General features: G+C 34.5%; 1 protein-coding gene across 4 annotated transcripts in view; it reads left to right on the forward strand.

Moving 5' to 3' along the window:
- Nucleotides 1–6570, forward strand: part of DACH1 (dachshund family transcription factor 1) — a 371721-nt gene that overhangs the window by 263803 nt on the left and 101348 nt on the right. The window lies entirely within an intron of this gene.

A 6570-nucleotide genomic window follows, 5' to 3' on the forward strand; every position in this document is an offset into this window, starting at 1 on the left:
TTTAAATGGGATATTACTTTTTTGTTTGTTTGTTTCACAAATTAAATTATAGCAGGATGATAACTTACTTGATTATTCCACTTTTTTTACATGAGGGAGGAAGTTCATAAATATTACAGAGAAGGGGGAGTGAAAAACAGTTTTACGTTACTATTGTGTCTCTGACCCTTCTACAACACTGTTTAGGTATTAAGTTTCTGTCTCCATCCAGTTGACTTTAATGACCTACTTCCCAAAGGGACTGAGCACCGTGAAAATTAGTCCATGTGTGCAAAAAGGAAAAAGGCTAATAGCAAGCCATTAAATTAGGGAATTGCATAAAATGAGGCTGGTACACATTATATAATGGGATTTAAATTTAATTGAGTATATGACCAAAGTGTTTGATCTAGGTGAATAGACCACTTACACTTATGCTGATTATGACACCATTTCATTTCTGTTGGTATTCAAAGTTAAGTTCCTGTTCAGGGTTGTTACAGGGGATTTTCGAGGGGTGATGGTGGAATTTTAAAAGGCACATTTCATGTTATGTTTACTTAATATGTCTGAATTTTAAGTACTATAGACTAGAAACATTTTAGTGAGAGACAGGTTAGAAATATGAGATTTCCTTTGAAAAAAATATTCTTTGAGCTTATCAGGAAGGTCAGATCTTTGAGCACAAAGAGAGGAAAAGTGAAAAAGTATAATAGCCAGACATAGAAACAGAGCTGGAGAAACTGCTACAGTAATTAAGATTTCAGAATAAGACATTTTGTGCTGTATTTTAATATCTGTAAGATGATACCTTCTCTGTCTTGTATTTGAACATAGAGATAGGAAAAAGAATTAAAAACTGGAGAATTCTATTCTGGACAGGTGGCATTTTTAATAGGATTACCAGAAAAATTAATAGAAACAACATTTCTTTTATATAAACCATTTAGTTTGGTTCATTGCACACACAACCTGTTTTAGCTTATGCTGTGCCCTCACTCAGCCCCTGCAAATTGTATCCCTGCTGTGAAGTATGATGTGATCAAATAGGTTTGTTTTGAATTTCCATAAATGATTTTATTTCAGTCTTTGAAGCTACTCATTTAAGTGTAATAAGGCTGGTAAATCCTGCAAAGGGAAGTACGGATTAAAAATTGCTACTATTTTTGAATGTCATTCAGGTTCTTTAAAGGCTTTGTTTATAATGGTACCCCAAATGTATTTTCCAATCTGTTGCCAGTTCACGTTTTTGCAAGATCTGTCTGCAGTAAAACTGCTGAGAATTCTCTTTTTATCTCAGTCCTTGTTTAGGTCAAACCTTCTATTTTTTGTTCTTTTTTTTTTTCCCCACTCTGTTCCAGCCTACTGAATTAATGGTAAATATTCATGGGCTATCTAGATTGATAGGGTATACTAAATTAAAAATTGTTTTGTGTCATGACTACATTTATCATGTCTCTCATACCAATCTTGTAACTTTAATACTAATCTAATCTGTATTAAAACAAGTGATTTAACTTAGAGATGTTTGTGGAGATAGTAATTATCTACTTGTGTCACTGTGAGCTTACTGTCAGATTTCCAAACTGTTGCTTACCACTGCAAATCAGGCAGAATGCAATCATATTTCCAAATGCAAACATGTATGTAGCTGGTGGTATTCTTATTGTTGAAACCCCATCAGCTTCATCATCTGATTGAAAAGGAAAAGAGGAAAACAGAAGTTCTAAATAAGCATCATGGAGCATTTAAACATTACTGTGTTGTCTTCTAAGCCACTTCGCTGGCAGAAATCTATCAGCTGCAACTGAAATAGCTTTTAATTGAACCTAGGAGAACCTGGGGCATCCTGCCTGGCAAAGCAGGCCCCGTCTTTTCTCTTTTTGCCCCCTCTCCCATTAAAAAAAATGAAAAGACCAAAAATCTCTGAAATAATCTCTGCTTAGGGGAAATTTATTTACAATTGAAAGAAAATATAAAGAGGGAGAAAAGTTATAACAGAGACAACTGATCAACATACCGAATTTTGCAAAGACTTAGCTTGTCAGAGCATGAACTGTTTGTCTGACCTGATCTGTGAGTTGGCTACAGGTGAGAAAGTACCATTTATTTGTTACAAACAAAGAACAGAGAACCTGATTTACCCAATTCATTTATTGATTAATAATGCTTTGAGTCTTTTGCAAGTCTTATGTGTTTCTATTAAAAATTCAGCTGGAATTTCTATTAGTGGCAAAAATGAGTTTGTTTTCCTGGGATGTTTGAAACTGTGCAGTTTTGTTTGGTTGATTTTTTTTTAATTTGCCTTTAGACTATCTTCAAATTCTGTTCTCAAGTTCTGGTGTGTGCATCCTTGAGTGACCTCAGCTTCCATTGAAGCCAGGCTGTTGCTATCCCACCAAGAATTGTATTAGCTTCTATGAATCTGATTCACTGCCTGTTAAAATTTGAAAGTATGCACTGGGCTCTGGATCAGTGTTTGTTGCAGGAAAACAGGAGGAATTTCTGTTCCTAAAGACCTTGTCTAAAAGCTACTCAATCCAGATGTGCAACTTGTCCATATCCAAGGATGAGATGTCAGGGCAAGACCCAATGTACACATCTGAAGTTCCAACCACTCCCTGAGTTCCATGAGAAAACTTATATTTCCTAAGGATTATGTTGTGGTCTAGTCAGATCTGGACTAGGGGGTCTGCAGGCGATGCTGCTTCTCCCTCACAGTTCATGCATAATTCAAAATGTCATTATCTGAATAAATGGAGCAGTCAGTTACTCTAGATTTCCAGGATTTTTTCCATATTAGGAGACTGCAGGTTTTCCAAACATACTGAAAGTGGCCAGTAGAAGTGCAAATGATCCTTGGAAGAAGGAGGTAGGTTCAAGTACATGGTCTTAGTTCAAGTACTTGACAGCTATCATCAAAACCAAGTATCCAATTTTGTACCCTGTAATTATGGACTATTTGATGATGCAGATTTGGTTTTGTTCGGTAAGATTTCAAAAAAAGGACTTAAATGAAACATAGGAGTCATATTAGAAAAAATCCATTCAGCCTTTTACCTTAAAGCCTTTTACCTGAGTCTTTTCAATTACAGTAAAATTACTATGACCCTAAGAGTTTGCTCTCAGTAGTCCCTCAGTTTTTGCTGAGGTATGCTTTATCACTTATCCTGCTCAGCCACTACTCAATGTTCTGCTGATCTCTCACTCTGAAGTTGGGAGAAGTGTGGTTTTGATGTTTGCTATGGGGCTGAACACTTATTCAGCTGTTCAGTGATGTCTGTTAAATCTGGAAATGACATAGGAAGGCCAAGTTAGTGGAGAACCTAAGGACCAGACTAGTGAATTCTGATCCTCTTCATTCTCATTAGTCTGAAGTATTTAAAAAAAAAAATCTCAAAATAATCAATGGCTTGAAAGTTAAACACACGCACTCACACACCTCCACTCCCTTGGAGGTGTGGATGCCAATTCCTTGTAGGCAGAAGAGAGAATTTAATTTGCGACACGTTTCCTGGGCACTGTCCCTAATCACTGTGCTTTGTGTAAAAAAGTAAAGTATGTTTTAGAAGCATCTCTTTGACCCAGACCCTGGCCGTACAGAGGAATATAAAGGTGGAATATATTGCTCAGTCCCATTCCCACAGAATGGCTACTAGCTCCAGATAGTTACATTCTATTTTGTGTTGGCTTTAGAGAGGCTACTTCTTAACTTCATTAGATCCCTGTTTCAAGTACCTGGTTTAAGAAATGTTAAGTGATGTTTTTGAGGCAGTGGCTGCTCATAACAGCCCTTAACTGGTACCTGCCTAGCAGTACCTGCCCTAATCATTATATAGGAATGTAAATCCCAGATCATTTCAGCCCAAGATTCTCTTCTGGGGGCCAACACCTAAAAGTTGGTTGCTTCAACACCAAATTCAGATGCCTAAGTGTTTTATTTGATCTGGCCTGAGAGCATCAGATTAGAATTTTCTGTCTGCATCAATTTATATTTTTTAGATTGACACCAACAGCAGATGAAGCTTGAATGTCATGCTTACGTTTTAAATTGAATATGTTATTTGAGGTGTTATGGGAAGGACACTCTCTTGCTGAAAATGTGCATGCTGTTTTCTATAACAGAATATAAAATATTCACCATGTTCACAAAATAAGCTAAACTATTTCCTTCAGAAAAGCTTTTTAATTTGATGTTAATGGAAATTTCTTCAGTAATTTTCAGAAAATCAACAGCAAGTGCTTCTTGACTGCTGTGATAGCAACAATTAAGGTATAACTATATCAAATCCACATATTAAGAAGTCCCAGACTTCTCTTTTTTATTTTGTCTCTGTTTAGCAACATGAGCAATATTAGGCCTCTGGCTTATATCTTTTTAAAACTAAATATTGAAATTCCAAAATATCCTTAGTGTAAAATGGAAAATAATTTGAATACTCCAAAGTTCTAATAAGAATAGTATTTTCTGGTTATTAGTCATACATCAAAAAGGGAAGTAATGATAGAAGAGTCACCGTATACAGCTAGATATTTGTTCTGAATTATCAATAGTAAATTCCTGTATAATATATAGAGAGAGTAAGTACATATCAAATATCCTTATTCAACTTAATAAATATAGAAATAGAGGAGTATATTTTTATAAATTTGAAGGACTCAAAGTAAATTTTAGCACCAAAAAAAGACTCTCTTTTACCTGAGCTGTAGCCTCTAGCAAAGCCAGCAAACAGATGATCTGGAACTTTACTTAAATTTTGTTTCTAGTCTGTGTTATGAATTTAGTTAGTTCCTTGAGAAGGCCCTTTATTAAAGACAGTTGTTACCAGTTTGCCTACAGAGGAGTTTTCATTCCCAATTCTGCTGTCCAACTGTTTGTGTAAACATGCTTTATCTGTTTATTTTCATTTGTGCATAGATATACACATACAGAGATAAGTATATACATACAATAAGTTCTGTTTACTGAATATTCAATTTTAATATAACAAGAAAAATATAAACAGACCTTGATGAGTATCTGCAAATATACTTACAGTTAATACATTTCAGGTCTACATTCTTACTTCAATTCACTTCACTTCTTAAATGTTACCTATTGAATCTTAATATGTTATTTTGTAATTCCTTAAGATACTGAGTTTAGGCTGTATTTTTATACAACATCTAGCACATTGTGAAAGTGAGCTTGATTTAAAGTGTAAATACTTCTCAAACGCTGAACAGATAGTAGACAAATTTGTAACCTATGACAGGTAATATGAAGGTACACTAAATGAAGGGTTCAATAAAGACAGTATCACCAAAATAACCTTTCGACACTCTGGTTGTTAGTGTGTCTTTTCACTCAGCCCAAGAGGCTCTAGAATGCTTAAAGTACATTAAAAGCTATTATTGTTAATGGACTACAAAGGTGAGAAATGAAATGGCAAGTTTTTTCTTAATGGGTTGTTGTTTACTAAGAAGCCAGAAAACATCTATTTTTGTTGCATAGAAAACACAGAAGCCTTTTGTATTATTGAATAGGTTATGAATAATATGTGTATGCAGGAAGGAGTGCAAAAGTAGCTCAAACTCCTGAAAGGGTTTTTAGCAAAATATTGGATAAGAGTTATTTCTAGAGACTGTCACTAAGCCATCCTCCAATGAGGCACTTCTGCAGACTTGTTTGATATTAGGGACCTTTATTCTGCCAGGTAGTAGTAGTTTTGACACAATTTATGAGGGATTTGCTGTACAGTTTTCACTTGACTGATCTGTCCGCATCAGTTCCAAAACATCCCAGACAAACTGGACTCCTTACAGCCCAATTACATATGTGCATACTGGTTATTCTATATTTACAGTGACTCAAATGCATCTTGGACATATCTAATTTTTGGTATATGTGCACAAAAGATCTGGTATATTCTAAATCTGTTAAAACCACTCTGCATATGCAATTCCTTTGAGCACCAAACAGTTCCAAAAAGGTACTTTTATTTCTTTTTTGTTCATCTTTCTTTTCAATGGTCATTATGTGTCCTTCATATAATAGACCTTAGAATGATCTTTATAGTCTTTGATGGTCTTTATTACATATAGAAGGTAGGGGAGATAAAAACCCCTTTGAAATAGTTTGTGTTCTCCTTTCTTTTTTTTTTTAATGAATTGTTAAACAGAAGATGTAATCGTAATTGATAAGATATTAGAAAGGACTTTTTTATCATGCTGCTGCATTGCATTTTTTAAATCATTAGTTCCTTTTGTGTTTGCTGCTAGGAAATATATATTATAGGGAATGAAGTTACAGCTCTTACTACTAAGAGGGAGTATGTTACATAGCACCGTGAGAATGACCAGACAAATACGATTCTGTTTCTCTAAAGTAGTTATTTTTAGTTTTCCATTTTATTAGTTAAAAAAATGCAGTAGAAGAAAAAATACATTATGTTTCTAGCTGCCCTAGAATCGAATTCTGAAGACATTTTTTCACTTTTTTCTAAAAATTAACTTCATACAGCTTCCTATTTTTGTTACGTAACCTCCACATAATTTTGAGATTTCTGTTCTGACAAATAACATTAATATTATAAGTTCTGCTATCATTGC

The sequence above is a fragment of the Phaenicophaeus curvirostris genome, chromosome 1 (assembly GCF_032191515.1).
Source record: "Phaenicophaeus curvirostris isolate KB17595 chromosome 1, BPBGC_Pcur_1.0, whole genome shotgun sequence".
Classification (NCBI taxonomy): domain Eukaryota; kingdom Metazoa; phylum Chordata; class Aves; order Cuculiformes; family Cuculidae; genus Phaenicophaeus; species Phaenicophaeus curvirostris.